This window comes from Gopherus flavomarginatus, chromosome 14 (genome assembly GCF_025201925.1).
Source record: "Gopherus flavomarginatus isolate rGopFla2 chromosome 14, rGopFla2.mat.asm, whole genome shotgun sequence".
In the NCBI taxonomy this organism is placed as follows: domain Eukaryota; kingdom Metazoa; phylum Chordata; order Testudines; family Testudinidae; genus Gopherus; species Gopherus flavomarginatus.
In genome coordinates this window covers 21,452,375-21,471,830 of record NC_066630.1, presented here as the reverse complement: position 1 = coordinate 21,471,830, position 19,456 = coordinate 21,452,375, and positions in this window count along the sequence as shown.

Sequence of the window (19,456 nt, the reverse complement as noted above, 5' to 3'; positions counted from 1 at the left end):
GCTATTGACAACAAGGAGATGCCCCAATAGTTGTTGTCGGATTGTCTGTTGCCTTTCCACTTGTACAAGTGGACAATGGATACATCCTTGTACTCTTGGGATATAGTTTCTTGAATCCACATTGACTGGAAAAATTCAGTCAGTTTCAGAGCCAGGTACAAGCCTCCAGCCTTGTAGACTTCTGCTGGTATAGAATCTGCTCCAGGTGCTTTACCATTTGACAACAGGTCAAATTGCTTTCACAGTTTCAGTCAGCACTGGAGGATAAGCAAGAGATCAGACATGCCAAATCCACGGGAAAAAAAGCAGAAACCGGGCTTGTTTTTGGCTTAATTGGCTTGAGAGTTGTTTGTTGGCTAGTTTTTGACTTGTTGTTTTTTTGGGGAGGAGGGGGAAGGGGATTGGCTCCAGGCAAGCAGGGGCAGAGAGAGTCAGGGGTGCACAGCGGGTCGACCACAGTCCCAGACTGTATGTCGGGAGGGCTCATCTAGTCACACTGTGTTTAGGTTCTTAGGAATTGGCTTGTTTTGGCCTTGTTTTGAAATCAGATTAGCTTGATTTTTTACTTACTGTGAAAGTCGGGGTGCTTATTTACCACATGAAAGTTGGCAACTGTGCAAGAGATATGTTGATATCGATTTGAGGATGTTAAAGTGTTCTGCTGACCTTTCCAGTATCTTTTCTTTGTCAGTGAACAGCATGGTGCCATCGGCACTCAATATTGGAGGTGTTTCTGATGACTGTGGCCCATAGATTGTCCTCAGAGCATCATAGAAACTCCTAGATATCATTCCTATCTATGAAGAACAAGTTCATCTGCCTTGTTGCTCAACCATGAGTTTTGCATCTTTCTAAGTTTGCATTGTACAGTCCTCGTTGTTGTTGAAGGCTTCCTTTTTAGATGTTGAAGTGCTGTCTCCGAAACAGCCCTTATGGAACCAATGTTTCTCTTCAATAGTCTCCCTACGTCAGAATCGTTTTCATCAAACCAATCTTGATGTTTACATGTGATGGAACCAAGAGTACTGGATGCAGTCGAGTACATAGAATCTCTAAAGAATGCCCAATTTCCTCAATGTTATTAGAATTTGCATCAATTGTTACAAGTTGGTTGCTCAACAAAAGCCTGTTTCACGTTCTCCTGTTTCAATTTGGAGACATTAATGTTTGGGGTGCTTGTTTACCTTGTGGTGATCTACTAGGCTGTATCCAGATAAGCCTGGAGATGATAAGCCTGTGATCAGTCCAACATTCTGCACTTCTCATGGGCCTTTGTCACTTTAACATCCTCTCTGTCTCTTCTCTTGAGGACAACGTAGTCATTGAGATGCCAGTGCTTGGAGCATTGATGCATCCAAGATGCCTTGTTGCAGTTTGGCAGGTGGAAGACTGTTGGTGATGAGGTCATGTTTAGCGCATTTCCTCAACAGGAGGAGCCCACTGCTGTTGTATTTCCCAAAGCCAATTTTTCTGATGATGCCTGGTCATGCCAGGTAATCTGCACCAGCTCTAACATTGAAGTGACCAAGGATGATAAGCTTGTCTGCTTTTGGTACTTCTGCAATAAGGAATCCCAAGTCTTCATAAAATTTGTCCTTGATCACATCTGGGTTGGTTATGCAGGGTGCATAGGAACTGATGCTAGTTGCATATCTTTTCACTCACACGCTTTGGGAAGTTCATAAGCTTGATAACCTTTTGTGTTTTGATGGCAAACTCAACACTAGCTTCACATCATTCTTGTTTACTACTGCCACTCCAGAAGAAGGTCCTTTTTCAATAAGTTGTCCTTCTTTAACTGTCAAGTTTCACTCAGGACCACTATATTGATGTTGCATCTGGCCGCTCTCTACCAACTAGAGCTCTTCTTCTCTCTGGAGCTGGCCTATCTGCTGTTGTACAGTCCATTAATAGCTGCACATTCCAAGCATCAATGGTGAATGATGTCATCTTTGTCTTTTCATGTGATTTTCAACCACTATAGCGGGACCCCTATCAGCCACAGAACGCTGACCAGGGCTAAGGTGAAGCAGACAATGTTTAGGGCACCTTTTCTAGCCCCTTCCTCATACTACAGAGGTGAGCAATATGATCTTAAAGAGGACTGCTCAGTCACTCAGGCAGCTGTCGAACTCCACCACTCCTTCAGTCCAGTGAAAAGTGAACTTATACCCTGAGCCGCCTGTGTGAAGATCTGCAGCTACAGCTCCCGATGTATCCACATCTGTTGCTTTGCTGCTCTCCCATAACCACCAGACTTGAGGGGGAGATGAATAGTTGATATCATGACTAGCATGTGAACTGGATTTAAGTGAGGGAAAGTTGCACAAAATCACCCTCTCTCAACTGGGCCTGTCTGAATCCAGTGGCACCATGATGTTGAGACATCTGGAGACAAGTCTGGATGCAGAGGGTAACCATCAGGCCCTACTGCACCTGAACTGATGCCCTAGGCTGTCCACAACTCTTACCATCCACCTTCACAGCCAGGGAGATGAGCATATCTGCTTGATCGCCTGGTCCACCAGAGAATGTAGCTGTCTGCTCTGCTCAACAGTCACAGATAATAACATCTGTTACTTACAGTAGCAGGCATAGCCTATCTTGAGAAGTTTGGATCGTGCTTTCTCAGGAACCTCACCTCAGACCTGTCTGCTCAGAGTGGCCCTACCAGGAGTACAAGACTGTAGATGACATAGTTCTGAGGTTCACTGGGGGACAAAAGCCTTTCCAGCAAAACAAACTGCCCCCTTTCGTGTAAATTCTTTCCCAATGAATGATAATTGCACACTCTCTCACACACAGAAACATAACCTGAACACCATTGAAACTCTGGAGAACAAGAAAAACAACATCTTCTAGAACCTTTAATACATTCTTCATAATTACTGATTAGTGCTTCTATACCAAGCAACAGGAGTCTTAAAACTACTACAAATTAAATAGAAACCACAGAGAATGGGCACAGGGCATGGTCCCTAAAACAAAAGGGAGCAATTCCACTTGTGTATTTGTATCTGTTCCCTTCCACACCATTCTCCAAATAGACTGGTTCTAATTTTAGTAGATATACTGCAGGTACTAGGTGCTTGTTTGCACGATGGTATCAGGCAGAATACGACTACATATTAACATTACTTTTGCAAGGTGTATGTTTGGCTATTTGGGAGCCCATCATGTTTGTATCCTGACACCTGGCAGAACATGGCAGAAGCTGGGCAACAGGAGATGGATCACTTAATGATTATCTGTTCTGTTCATTCCCTCTGAAGCACCTGGCATTGGCCACTATCGGAATACAGGACACTGGGCTAGATGGACCTTTGGTCTGACCCAGCATGTCTGTTCTTATGTAAAAAGAACAGATTTGCCAGTAGAATAATGGTTTTCAAAGTTGCCAGTGTCGCTTCAGCAGCTATTTATTTAAACAGACTGTTATAGAGTAAACTGAATATTTATCCTAATAAAGTACTAACAAATGGCCCAATCCCTCCATCTAGCTGCACTCAAAACTTTAGTGGGAGTGATTAAAAGATCAGGTCCAAAATGGACACAGTGGTACTCATAAAATGAAAGCAGCGCTTTAATTAGGGGTAATATTCTACAAAGGATGCTTGTAAGCAAGATTCAGGTTCTAATCTCTGTGTGCGCCTCTTCAAGAAATCTGAAGGTAAAAAGAGTATGTATGAGCAACAGAAAAATGAGTATACATCCGAAACCCCAGGAACTGCAATCCTCTGCATGTCTGAATTCAGAATATCTGATCTCCACACAACACAGAGCTGCCCATGTTCTTTATACAGTAGCTCATCAACAAGCTCATATATCTTTAATAATGCAAGACAAGCTTACAGAAAAGAGTAGTATTAATCTGAAGAGCTCCACAATTTCATTGCACAGTTGAATGTCTCATGCTACACAAAATGTCTTTGAAAGCGGAACTGAGGAAACATACAGTTTGTGGAGAAAGTATGTAGATGCAGCAAAATAATATTTTTGACTACAGATGACCCAAATTAGAAGCAACGTCATATAACCATTTTAAAAATCATTGTGAACTGGCAAACATGGTACTGCTGGGCTAATATAATAAAACATAATATATAAAATTATAACAATTTTATTTGTGCTCTATTAGCATTGCATTAGTAGTACTTATTTTCACTCTGATAACACCACTATGGTGATATTTAGGCTGTCCCTGCCAAAAAGAAATACTAAATACAGTGCTAATATGATACAATGGAAAATTGCTAAACAATAAGATGGATCCCCGAGAAAATTTGATACAGATTTCCTGTAGTTTTCCTGCACTATTGTCAACCCTTCTCACCAGGGATACAGCAAGATGGCAGTGAAAAGTGAATTTCCTGCTGTTACAGCTACTTTGGATGCTCATGCTTCTGTTCCTGTGGAGCCTGCTTGGATCAATTTCAAGAAAATAGCCTTTATCTACACTTTTGCACAGAAAACACATTTCTGTTTTGAAGAGATGCAGTATGTGTGGTCAGTATTTTAACCTGTAGTATAATGTTGTAGTAGCTTGCATATAGTAAACTGTAACATACAAATATTTGGCATATTGTTGAAGTAGAAATTGTATTTCTGCACTTTCCCAATTTGTTACAGAAGTGTTTAATCTCACTCAAAATTCCTAATTTCATATACTGTCTTTCCTATCAACATACAAAAACCAACAGAACAAAGCAGCACTTCTCCTTTTAACTATGTATTAGCCAAGGATTTAACAAACTGTCTGTTAACACCTTAGCAGCAGTGGGGCCAGATCTACTTGTATTAGGCAATGGCTACACTTGCACTTCAAAGCGCTGCCGCTTTGAAGCTTCAAAGCGGCAGCGCTTTGAAGTTTCGAGTGTGGTCGCAGCGCCAGCAGTTTCGAGTGTGGTCGCAGCGCCAGCACTGGGAGAGAGCTCTCCGGGGGGGGGGGGGGGAGGTTCACACCCCTGAGAGTGAAAGTTCCAGCACTGTAAAGCGCCAGTGCAGCCATGGCCTATGTCATCTACTTCCACTGTTCTAACTAAATAGTCCCTGAGGTGGGCAAATCCTGAAATAGTCCCTGAGGTGGGCAAATCCTCCCTTTCTTACAAGAGTAGGTATGGAGGTGTGAAAATATTTGTTCTTTGGCATGAAATTGTAGTTTAGGGCTCAATCCTGCCCCACTGAAGACAATGGCAAAATTGACTGACAAATTATGCAAAACAATGTATGAGCTATATGAAAGAACACTATGCAGAATAATGATGCAACATGGATCATCCGTACAAAGAGCTTACTACTACTCTCATTCGGTTTAGTGGGAACAGTGTAGGATAGAAAGTGTGAAAGAGACAGGCACCACCTGTTTTTGAAGATCTTTAAATTTGTCTTTCTGAATACAAAATTACCCTTTATAAGCCAAACACTCTATATAGAATTATGTTCCATACGCAAGTGAATCAAGATGGCTATAGGAGCCATAAGCATTAAAAAATAATTCTACAAGAAAAGCCAATGAAAATTCCAAGATGGGCCCTGCAGTTTCTTAAATGACTCTGGATGACTCATGAGTTGATTAATAATACACCAGATCCTGCTTGCCTCACTTGCTGATTTAAATGAAAATACTAGTGTGAGTACAACAAACAGGACATGACTCAATAAGTTCCAATGGAATGAATAAATTTCTAAACTAATAAGATGACATTTCCTTATCCATTGAGACAAGTATTCACTACTGACAATACTACTCCCATTTTGAGTGCCTGCCATTTGGAATACCAATGGAGTACACAAATGTAAATATCACTCTCCATTCTACAAGGCACAGCGACAGTTGTATGGCTGGCCAATAGTGACGCCGCAAACATCTTTAATTTGTTCACATGTCATTTCACACTGAAGCTCAGATATTTATAAGACAAAGGTGGAAGTGAATTTCTTTGATTATTGTTAAAACTTAGATGAGTCTCCTCACAAAGGGTCCAAGCACACTTTATAAAGTATATTAGGTATAGTTTCCTACCTATAGGCTCTGTAAATCTTTGTTTCTTCAATATACAAGTCAAAAAAGCCCCAAATTGCTGTTGCTATCATGATAAACATTGGGAAGTTCTGCTTGACCTTTTATTAACATTTTTCTATACCAATATGGTTCTTTTGCTACAAGCACCCTAAGGAATTATGAAAAATACTTTTTTCTGTAGTTTAGCCCATGTGCACTTAATAGGCTCACAAATATAATGCCATTATAAAAAAGAAAAACTGCCAACACTGCTAAAAAAATTGTCATAACACTAAATTATTATATAAATATAAAAGGAGTATGTCTGTAAAATATTCACTCAATGAACATCCCAAGGTGATGATTTTGCTATGTTGTTTTTATTCCTGGGAGATCCATAACACATTTGGATATGCCACATGTCACCACATGAATCAGGCAGTTAATGCATGTGCTTTTTAGAAGCAGAGATGTCTTCCCAATAGAATGTGCTATAAAAAAAAAATGTTGAGATTCTGCTGCTTTGTCTGATAGGCATAATTTAGTGTCTTGCTTATAATGCTGCATCTTAAGGAAAAATATGCACTGTCCTATGTAGTTATTTACAATATATTACTAAATCTATGCAAATATATTTCCCTGAGCTTGGTATTATATAACAAAGGTCAACAACATTTGAAATATTTTGAATTATATTCCCAATATACTGTGTATATAGCACTAATATCTGATATAGGCACATATATCTTAATATAATTCTAGATTTTTCTATTCATTGCATCTTACCATCAGTTTTCATAGATCATCATACAAATATTTTTCTTTAAGAACACAGAAAATGGTCAATCCAGTTGTAGCTTTCTATTAAGATTATTAATTATACAGTCATTTATAAAGCATCAGTTCAAACACTACATGGTAACGCTGCACTATTTTATAAGATAAATGGTAATATCCAGCTCAGCAATAAACTCATTGGCAGCATCTCTAAATATGAGATAGAAGGGTTAAATTTCTGTTACATGGTTAATTCCCTTATCTCCCCCAAGCATGGCTGCTTTTAAAACAAATTTAAAACAAAAGATCCCCAAATGTCATTTGCCTCATACAGTTTATGCAAAATATTTCTCCATATTTTGGGGAAAATCTATGCATCTCTGATTCCATTCATATGACTTGTTGTCAGTTACTCCAGTATATCCACATTAACTTCATTAAGAAGGCTTCATTGTAAGAGAATAAAATTTGACTTATGTTCAGCAACTTGAGAAAACTTATGCACCTCAAAATGCAGCAGGGATTACATGGTTCTCCATTTTAACTTAAGAACAACATTACAACCCATAAACATTCTCTTCAACCAAACTTGGATGCTGTTTTTATATCCAGATGCTTAAGGAAAATCTGACCCTGGGAAGCTCTATATTTAGTGCTGAACAACTAAAAGGTTCTCTATGTATCTATAAGCCATTAAGCCCAATATAAGCTTTGAAATATTAGAATTTAATTATGTATCAGTGTGAATGTACTAAACACCTTTCTCAATTTTATACGCCTATGTTTTTTAAAACAAGAGATTTTTTTAAAATGGATCATAGCTGAGAACTAGTTTATGCAATTATTACTCAAAAAAAATTGTTCTAATTCTCTGGATATGATATTGTGTCATGTTAACCAAACATATGAATAGATTTTAATACACATCAATAATGGTACAGAATTACATATTTCAGATTAATAGATTTTGAGGCCAGAGGAACCAAAATGATTACCTAGTCTGACCTACTGAATAATACAGACCATGCAGAAATCACTTGATGAAATAATGTGAAGCCTGGCTGGCTGAGCTAGAGAATATCTTTAGGAAAGACATCCAGTCTTGATTTAAAGACTTCAAGTCTTTATATGGTTTGATACTAACATGACATAATTTGATAATATTGTCCTCAGTATATTGGCACATTTGATGCATCACCCAAAGAAACAATATCCTCCCATGCCTGCTGGCCTAAGTTCAACCAACCTCCTTTGACCCACAGCTGTAGAGGCTATTCACATCTGTGGAAGGACTCCAACCAGCCCAAGCAACCTGATATTAAAGGGCAATGATAAGAGAATCCACTGAGAGAAACCTTGCTATCCTTAATATTATTGGTGCAAGAGGTAATGCATACTGACAAACCTAGCCCTGGTCCCTGCAAGACAGGAGAATAACAGACTTTGCCCAGCATGTGGCCTCCTGCCACCCATTCCGGCCAGGATACCACACTATGGAGTGCAACGTGGAGAGCGAAGTACATCCCTGGTTAGCCTTTGCTAGTGACTGTAGCATGTACTAGCTGCCTCAGCAGCTAGATATACCCCTTAATTTGCAGACCATGCCCCCTTGTACTACTACAAAGAGTGTGAGCACCAGGTAAGAAGGGCAGGGTTTAGCCCACTAGGTGGGTATACACTCCCCATTCCTCCCAGTGGAAGTGCAGCTGGAGCAGACACTGCCACGCCACTGACAGGCACCAGGGAGAGGGAAGGATTCAGTCTTAGCCACACCACTCAGACTTTTCCTTTAGTTTTTATTCATGTCTTTACCCAAAGTAATCTGCTGTTACCCAAAATTCCTTAGCAAATTGAAGCTTACTGGTTTAGTAAATATTTTGGACACACCATTCCCTCTATCTGTACTTTCCTTTTTTTCTTCCCTATACTGTATTGGTGTCATGAATGTCAGTACACTAGAACTTTTAATGAGTTCTGGTTATCCGCACTGGGTTATACTCTTCACCTTGCTAAAAGGAATTTCTGAAGCTTCTAGTTTCTACTGATAACAGCCAGCCTCAAAAATTTCAATCTGTAAATGGGTTCAGATCCCAATTCCACCAAAGTTTGAAATGTGCAGCCCTGAGATTTTAATTTAGGCCCCCTCTTTCCAGAAAATACTCATTCACTCTAGAGCTTGTGATATTGTTTGTGGTTGCTAGTTGAATACTATATTAAGTATGTAATACCCTAATTAGAACAATATATTATAGCAACATATTTGGCAACGTGAAGGAGTTCATGCTTGTTTTTAAATTATATACATATTCTCTAAATTCATTGCAAACTTTGCACTTTTCCCTCTATAGTCTCACAGCGACTTATTGCATTTTTTTCTTTTCCTGCTATGTATGGTACGAGATAGCCATAATTTTGTCCAATTGAATAAGAAAGCATATAGAAGAATTACTGTAACCATTAGTACAGTGGGGTTCTCCCAGGGCCCACTGAGAGGCTGCAAGCAGGTTTCAGGGGGTCCACCAAAAGGGTCGGCATTAGACTTGCTGTGGCCCAGGGCAGAAAGCCGGAGTTCCACCGCATGGGGCTCCAAGCCCTGCCACTCAGGGCTGAAGCTGAAGCCTAAGCAACTTAGCTTCACAGGGCCCCCTGCCTTTTATATGCAGAAAAACAGTTGTCATGGCACAAGTGGGCAGTGGAGTTTTTAATACCACGCTGGGGAGCAGGGGAGGGCTCAGAAAGAAAAAGGTTGAGAATCCCTGATATAGTGCATACCTGCAGCTGTGTCTAGACCCAGGCCCAAATCTTGGTCACTCAAATAGTCCCATTAGCTCTAACTGAACTACGTGGGTGTGCCAGCTGAGTAGAAGCTGGATCATGATGAGGAAAGTAGGTGACCCTCACCGTTGCCAGGGTAGGAGCCAATTATGAAAGAGTCTCAGAGAAGAAAAGTCTCTCACATCTTAGTACAAACTCATCTACCTTAAGGAAAACATAGATTACACAGACAAAAGCAGAGAAGATTACAATAAGGTTTCTAACTGATTGATAGATGTTGATCACACCTGTTCCTGGACAGTTAGACTTTGTTTCCATCAAGTCACTTTGCATTTATACTTATGATATTTATAATTCCTTCCTTAAGCAAAGGCTTTGGTCAGGATTGGAAGTGAATTTGATGGTGTCATTATAACCACTTTTGTACATATCACAGAAACACTACAAAATTCAGCAAGGCTGGCTGTGTATGTATGAGGGAGGAAACACTACTCACTCTGTATCCCTCCAAATTGCTCACCCAACCCCGACACTATGTGCATATTGCCTTACCCATTCTGCTCCCCAAATGAGTAGAAGACTTGGAAAGGGAGTTAACATTGCTAGGTTTATTAGGATTACCATTAAGAAAGCCTCTGGACCCCATAAGGACTGTGCCACAGAGAATGGCTGCTTCCTGGGTCTGTCCTTGGAATATTCGCTTCCGCAGTTGCTAAAAGGGTCTCTGTGGCTTTGAGAATAGGGGCAGCTGACCCCCTGCTCTTTCAATACCAAAAAGACACTAATTTTGCCATGTTTTGCTTCCTCTTCCCTGTTAAGGGAGGGGAACATCAGACCCACAATCTGCAGAGCCTCTGGAAATCCTTGTGTGTACAGTCAACGTAACTAAACCAAAAATGTAAAGTTATTAGCATTTATTACTAACATCATCCTGCCCACATATTGCCTCAAAATACAAACACCGACCCCTTCAGATTTCTTGACATGAGGTTAGTATTCAGCACATTTGTTATTTTGAGAAATAAATATAATAGTTAAGAGGACAAACTGGTCGATGACAGTAGGGTAACTAGAATCTAGTAATATATTTTAATAGTGAGCCATTTTAACATGCTATTCCTGTAACTAAACAAAATGAGTAGGCTAAATTAGTTTATTTACCTAAACATTGTTAGTTTCGATCAGTCAGATATGCAAGTATCTGAAAATTCATAACTAGCATTAAAAAAGATACATTTAGTGATTCCAATTGTTGGAATAACAAAAGCCATAGAATCCAGAGACTATTGCATTCTCCCAAAAGTGCTTAAATAATAGCCTAAAATCTGAAGAATTACTTTAATACTTCAATAAAAATAACCCAATTCAAACATTTTCAAGGAAACAGAGCTCCTTGCTCTAGGCTACCGAATAATGGCTGAAAGAAAGTATATAGCTTGTCACTTCTGATTAGAGAACTGTGCCTCTGTGCTTTGAATGAGAGGCATGTCTGGTAATAGGAAGTGCAGATATTAAATTTAATAAAATAATGTGGAATACAATATATATGAAACTTGACCAAGTATAGCACAGAATGTAACATACATTAGCCTGCTCAGTCAACTACTGTGGCATAGCATCTAATGACAGACTTAATTTTTATGTTCAAAGGCGAGTACTACAAAAATACAATTTTCAGATTATACAAATATTTTATCAGACTACATAACAAATTAAACCAAAATTGCCTGACATCTACATGAATGCATAACAATAGTAGTAAATTACTAGGACTTGGAACTATCCAGCCTTAAAAGTCCAAAAAAACTATCATCTTTGAGGTCATTATAAATAATTAGTTACAAAGATTCTGATGCTGAGATTTCAGATCATCATATTAATTACTGCAGATATATTTCTTTCCAGTTTCAAGAACTCATTCAGATTTATTTTTTAGCACAATGGAGGACTCACAGTTTACATACTGCTTATTATGGAGGAAATGCCTTATCTCTGATTGCTTCTTTAATCTAGCATTTCAACACAAATAACAACAACAACAACAACAACGTTTTTCAATACATTAGCCCTCAGCATGTATTTTTGCTATTAAATAACAAGCTACAGTACCTCCTGTTTCCCAGCCTCCTACCCCATCATGGAACCATACAGTACCCATGACATGACTCTCTTAAGGGATTTAAAAAACACAATTCAGTGAGCTAATCCCAGTAAACCCGGAATTAAAGTTCTTGTTTCCATATTTCACTTTCAAAATATTTAGAACTTTGACAGATATGACATTATGTTTTCATTAAAACAGCTGATTTCAAAATGCTGCACTGTGAAAAAACACCATAAACAGTTTATGATGAACTGCCACACTCTTAATTAAAACAATAAATCCAGCGCACAATATTTGTGCAGCCTCTGGTTTGACCTTTGCCTCTTGCTATCCACTACCAAAGCCGCTGCCTCATTCTGTGCACCAGATGTAGGTGGTTTTAAAACATGATCTGAAAGGCACTAAAGATAAAATAGGAGAAAATGTGCCATTACTCTTTGCGGTTATGATTAATTCAGTTCATATTTTACAATCTGGTTATGGAGTAAAACTGCAGACTTTACATCAAGTATTTGCCATTCAATATACCTAATGTATAAAAATGCCTGATATTTTAGAAAATGGCACAGGGCTAATTCACAGCCACCACAAGAAGGACAGAAATAGGAATAATAAAAAAAATTGGACAATGATTAGCTATCCATCTAAAATAACGAACCCTACCTCAGCCATTTGATGGTCAGTTTTGTGCAATAAATATATGTGTTACAACAAAACAACTCAGTCTCTCTCTTATCTCTCTACTACCAGACTTTAGATTAAAATATCCCCTTAAATCTATCAGGTCTGCTCCTTGAACAGAAACCAGAGGGCATCAATTACTACTATATGCTGCAATGATAGAAAATTTGTTGTGCCTTCCTGAAGACAAAGTTAAATGCAATAACAACTCTGAGACTTAAGTTCAGAAACTGATCTAGGGGGCTGGACTGAAGGCTGGTGTGGTCCAGTAAGCATGCATAGATGGGAGAAGCTGAATTTAAAAGGCTTCATCCTGTACACTGTTACTCATCAGCCTCACCAGAGTAGAGAGGCTGACTTCAGATCATTCATTATTTCAGATCTCTGACTACTCATAGAAGTAAAAATATGCCAGACGAGGCCCCATAGCAGAAGATGTCATTCAGCCCAGCACCCCTTTGGGCCAGCCTGCAAAAGCATCAATTTACATTTTCCTTCAGTTTCACAAGGAATCAGCTTCACAAACAACAAGAGCTACACTACTTCATGTTCATTGTAAAGGGAGAGTGATATAGAAATATTCAATTTCGAAGTAACAAAGTTGGGATTAAATAAAGGTTCCCACAAGCCCTAGGTACTTAAGAGTTTCCCAATTCCACACCACACTATAATGGAACAAATTCAACACAAAAACCTCCAGAGAATTAAAAAAGAAAAATACCTTACTTTGCCAGTTCTCCTTGACTTGTTTGGAAGCAGGGGTCATGACTCCCTCTCTCTCTTCCTGAAGACTAATTTACAGGCACATCATTCTGCAAGTAAAAAAGAAACTACCTTTAAAAAAAAAATCCTAATTGCCCATTAAGAAAAGCAGATGGGAGCAAACACACACATACAACTTTTCACTGGTTTCAGATCCTCTACATGATCAACTCAAGGCTGCTTTACTATACAAAGAGACACCACTCTGTTGGAGAGCACAGAACTTCGGCATTTTATTATATGTAAGGAACTTGTATATATGTTCTGCATGGAAACAGAGTAAACCAAACCTTCTATGTTTTCAGTGGCCATCAAATCAGATACAAGAGAATTCTTACTGAAGGACAAGGCACAATATAAACATTGTACTGAGAACCGCATTGTTTGCATTCAGCTAGTTAGGGTTTTGCATGATTTTGTTTTTTAAAATAAAAGACAAGGATATTAGCTTAAAAATAATTCATCATGATGTTCTGTTTCCAGAGCATGGCTAAACCAAAAAACCACCACTGAGTTCAATCACTCAAAAAAAGAGTTTTCAGAGCGTTCTTCAGCATGGGAAATAGGTATAATCATGCGCAGAGTTGAGCCTTGTAGCTTCATGTTTCTCTTTCACATCACTATTGTACAAGAGCTTCCAGTGAGTGATGTGTTAAACTAAAACATTTCTGAAGAGATTTTTGAGTTCTAGAGATGAAATGCATATATTGCTTAGCTTGTTTTAGGTGCATTCTCAAAGGTTTAAAACAAAACCACATTTTCCCATAGGTCTATAAAAAGGATACTAAATTCATCTTCACTTGTGACTTAGTGTAAGCAGTACTTTGAATATACATCTCAACAAGTGAAAAAGCTCATGTTCAGTTCTGACCCACTGTGCCACCTAGAAAATCTTTTTTCAAATAGAATTTTAGGATTCTGTATAATGACAAAATGGTAGATACAGCCTTTGATTAAAATTCAGCCTCCACAATACAACTTGGAGTTGAAAGTCTAAATGGAAATCTGTTCTCTCTCCTTATAGTTGTAAAAAGATAGAAGAAAACCAAACCACACAGATGTGGTGGATAACGACAGCCACACACAGGCTAATATATATATGTGTGTCTTCAGCTGGCCACAGCTTTCAACAGCATTTCATACATACTACTGTCAATGCAGCTCTACATTTGTGACACTGACCACACAGCACCTTATGCAGGGGTAGGAGGAGGGACGTTGTACATCTTGCTAGGGGGTCAGAGAGATAGAGGCACAGACGGTTCTGCAAATGCAGAGTGGGTCAGCGTGGCAACACTGACTCATCCCTCAGGGAGAAGGGCTAGGGAGTTGATAAATGGCAAGCCTGGTGGGACAAGCCCCTTTTCTCCAAACCAAGTGGAGCAGCACCTGCCCTCTGAACCCTTGGAAGTGGCAAAATACCAGGTTTGGTCAGGACCACTGTGGCATTGCGCTAGTCGCTCCTTTCTAGGGAGGCTGGGAAGGAATTTTTCCCTCACTACCACTCTGGCCAAGGTGGTGGTGGTGGGGGGGGATTTCACCTTCCCCACAGTAGGTTCAGGGAGAGCTTTGTTATAGAGAGTAGGGAAGGGACTTACATAATGAGTTGTGACATCATGGCCTAAGTGTGAGGCGGATGTCCAGTGCATGTACCCCACAGGGAAGGGAAACAGGAACTAGATATATGGCTTGGTAAAGGATTTAAAGGTGATGTTTGTTAAAGGAGAGTAAGGGGGCTCCCATGACTGGCACGGCAGGAAGCCAACCCCACAGTTCCTTTATAGCCCACCTTAACTCTCATTTGGGGGAAAGGGAAATGATAAGGTCATAGCAATGGGCTGGTTGGGGACTAGGATGGAAAAAGTGTGGGGTTGACAGAAGCCCCTGGGTAGATATTGAAATGATAATGGAGTTGTCAGCACTGTACATTTTTATCTGCTGGGTAGTCCCAGACATCTAATAATAACATTGCAGCCCGATTAAGCCATATCCATTGCCTCCTATCCGTCTTTCAGTATAGTCGGACATCATGACACAGGTAAATGAACGTACTGCTAATGCAGGCCTACAGAGATTATCCTGTGATGCGAGAAATAGCCAGATTTAGAGCCTAATCCCACAAACCTTCTACATGCTCTACTCATGTTGAAACCAATGGGAGGTCCATACAAAAAAAAAAAAAAAAAAAAAAAAAAAAAAAAAGAGCCCTCCAGGGTCTATCCTTAAATTCAGCGTGCTAAATCCTTTAGTGGCCCAATTGCATCAGATGACAATACACCATAATTTGGCTATTGGTTCATATTGCCAGATAGGCAAGTTAAATGCAGCACTGAAACCTTATCACAGACTATAAACCCTCTAACTCAAGAGCTGGAAGACACTTAAAAGCCACAACACAACTAGCATGCGGTAAGGAGGAGGTACAGTATCTCAGTACAAGTTTGTATGTGAAAGCCTCAAATATTGTACATAATTCCTTATCGGAATGTGTCCCTTAATTCAGTTCTCAGGCCATGCTAGGTGAAGAAGGTTAAAACCTCAGATGATTTGAGCTCAAACTTACCAAAAAAAGAAACATTGAACAGCATTTACTTATATTGTAGAAAAGTGAATGTGATTAATGGCCTGGGTATAGGACTAGGATCCAGGAATTCCTGAATTCTGATTCTGACTTTGACAGTGACTGTCGCTGTAGCGTTCTGCAGTTTGTATGGTTTCTCTGCCTCCATTTCCTCATTTGTAAAATGGGGGAGGGAAAATACTTGCATCCTGTGCAAAACTGTTGGAAGAAGCAATTAGCTCAGGGGTCCCCAAAGTGGTGCCTGCAGGCGCCATGGCGCCCACCGGGGTGTCTAAGTGTGCCTGCGTACTGGCCGGCAGGCGAGCATCCGCCAAAATGCCACTGACAAGCAGTGTCATCCAGAGGCGTTGCCGCCAAAATGCCACCAAATCGGTGGCATTTCGACAGCAACGCCTTTGGATGATGCTGCTTGTCAGCGGCGATGCCTATTGACAATACCACTTGTCTGAGGCATTTCGGTGGATGCTCATCTGCCGCTACGGTCCTCCGTGGCTCGTCATCTGGCACCCACCAGACGAAAAAGGTTGGGGACCACTGAATTAGCTAATATCTGTAAAGCATGAGGTATTCTTGTAGCCTGTCCATAACGTACTCAAAAGAGTAAAATTTTCAAAAAGCACTTAAGTAAATTAGAAGCCTACCTCCCATTTTCAAAAGTGAAAGCCAAAAGGAGAGAAAAGGAAAATGAAAATTATTAGGAGTATGGAACAGCTTCTATATGAGGAGAGATTAATAGGACTGGGACTTTTCTGCTTGGAAAAGAAATGACTAAGGGGGAATATGATAGAGGACTATAAAATCATGATTGGTGTGGAGAAAGTAAATAAGGAAGTGTTATTTATTCCTTCTTATAACACAAGAAATAGGGATCACCAAATGAAATGGGCAGCAAACTTAAAACAAAGAAAATAATGTCTTTCTTCACACAACGCACAGTCAACCTGTGGAACTCTTTGCCAGAGAATGTTGTGAAGATCAAGACTATAATGGGGTTCTAAAAAGAAAAAAAAACTAGATAAGTTCATGGAGGATGGGTCCATCAATGACTATTAGCCAGGATGGGCAGGGATGCAAAACCATGCTCTGAAGTGTCCCTAGCCTCTGCATACCAAAAGCTAGGAATGGGCAACAGGGGATGGATCATTTGATGATTACCTCTTCTGTTCAGTCCCTCGGAAGCACCTGGCATTGGCCACTGTCGGAAGACAGGATACTGGGCTGGATGGACCATTCGTCTGACCCAGTATGAACGTTCTTATGACATAAGCACCAATGTTTGTAAGTTCCTTCTGAAAATGGCATTTAGACCTCTGACTCACTTTGGAAAACTTTACCCAAAATCTTTAAACTATTGTATAAATATAATTGGTGGAAGTCATTCTAAGTGCACCAGATTTCTTCATTTGATTCTGTTTGGATTGTTCTTCATGAATATATGCTATGCTTTAGTAATATACAGCTAAGTGAAAAGCAGAGTATTTCTAACTGCTTAGTTTACACTTATTTATTAACTGAACACTACAAATCTAGAAGATGGCATGATGGAACAGGACTGCTAAATGTAACCATCAAAACATGCCACAATTTAAGCATAGCTGGGCAGTTTACTTCTGTTCAAAAAATACTAGATATTTGAATAGTACCATCTCTCACAATATTTCAGAGCAGGAAGATGGGAGGCATTTTAGTTTTTTTAAATCCTCTGCTTCTGGAGTTAATGATTACATAAGAATCTCAACTTTCATTTATTAACAATGCCTCTAACAAGCCCCATTGTTGCAGAGTAAAGCTCAAATACATGACCCAAATGTACCCTCAGATTCAAAACCCAGAAAACAAAGAATCAAAAATGAATTTTTCAGATCTCGATTTTCAAGATCATATTATGATTTTAGGGGCCTGACTCATGACTTCTGAATGCTTGGGGTTGGCAATATTGTATTAGCCTTGCACAATTCTCAAGGAAAAAGTTACCAGCCCAGGCAAAAATCTACTAGCCTACCCTTACTTTAAACATCAATACATGAACAACTTCTCTTCACATATCCAGACACACACATGCTATGTATGCACATCCCTCTGCATACCATATTTCCAATGGGACCTACTGTTCTTCTCTCCGGTGGTAGGGGAACTCAGAGGATTCAGTCTGTACTCTTCCATTTTCAGCTTGTTCTGCTTCTGAACTGAGTGAATGAGAGGAGCAGCTGCTCTCACGGTGTCTGGTGGCTGCAGCATCAATTACACTAATTTCACAGATCTAAGGTTTTCTTTTTAACTATAAGGGCTTTTTAACTGAAGGCTCAGATTTGGCAACGTTTGTTGGCATTATGTGCCCAAGGAAGCTTTCTACTTACCCTGGACAAGCAGGCAAGATTACTGGACCATCAGATTTTCCGCAGCCCTACCACTGGGGATTGTGGCACAATGGGCTCTCAACAGCTGGCTCAGATGCAGCTAGGGTGATCAGATGTCCTGATTTTACAGGGACAGTCCTGATTTGGGGGGGCTTTTTCTTATATAGGCTCCTATTACCCCTACCCCCTGTCCTGATTTTTCACACTTGCCATCTGGTCACCCTAGATGCATCCAACCTTTCCCAGGAAATATACCAAAAAGGCTGAATGATGAAAAGAAACATTTTACAAGTGATGCATATAAACACACATTTGCCCAGATTCTACCTTCAAGAGACTAAAATGTAAATCCAGAGCAACTCTGTTGACTTCAGCAGTTAGTCTGTGTTTACTCTGATGTGACTGAAAGCTGAACAAACCATACTATATATTATTTTCAAACTGCCAATGTCTCTTAAAGCCTAAATCCTACAATGATTTCTGTGTAGGCAAATTCCAGGGGTTCCACGTGGGCCAGTGGATCTCACCATGCACAGCTCACTGCAGGGTCAAGGTCTTCACTTTCTTTTGTTATAGAGTTAAAGGGATCATGAGCCCTTTCAGTACAGGAAGGGCCATTACTACTGTACCAAGATGGATTAACTGCCTTACCATTGACACCATGACCTTCAGACTTCACTTTTGTTCTGTTGGCTCCCAATTCCCCTCACCTTTCCCTGTTCTCTACTCTACCCCACTAGCTCCCAATCTCTCACCACTCCCATTTTTGCTCCCAGCTCCTGTCTCCTGGCCCAGCTAGTCCCAGTTCTTCCTGCAACAGGCTTCTCCCTGAATCTCAGTTTCCTCCCAAGCTCCCAGTTCCAGTGCAAGGGTCACTGCCCTCAGTTCCAGTGCCTAGCTTCATAGTGGTCAGCAGCAGCCAGGAGGAGCAACTGCAGGGAATGTCCTGCTCAGCCCCTGAAAGTGCTGTATTGGAGCATGCTCAGTACAGAGGGAATCTTCTGAACATTGAGCTGCCAAACTAACAAACCTCTACTGAGCATGTACAAACTGAAATTGTTCCAAGGCTCATAATGTGGCCAAATTTGGGTGTTTTTTCCCCAATGGAACAGCAAAAGGCACTTCCCTCAGACAAATGTCCTCTGTCAAGTTCCTGCTCTAACACATGAAGGTGCCAAAATGACACCTTTTTACCTAATCTACTTCATGGAAATGGCTGAACAGTTTTAGTTGAAACTTTCCAAAAAATTCAGACTGAAGCAGACACTTGGCATGGAAAATTTCAGGCTAAAGTTTGACAAACTTTTAGACAACTGAAAACAGAGTTTTATAATGGGAAGTGTTTGGCAATCTAGAATAAAGGTGTTGCTACCAGCATTGCCTATAATAAGTAATTTTAAGGCATACACCAAGGGGGT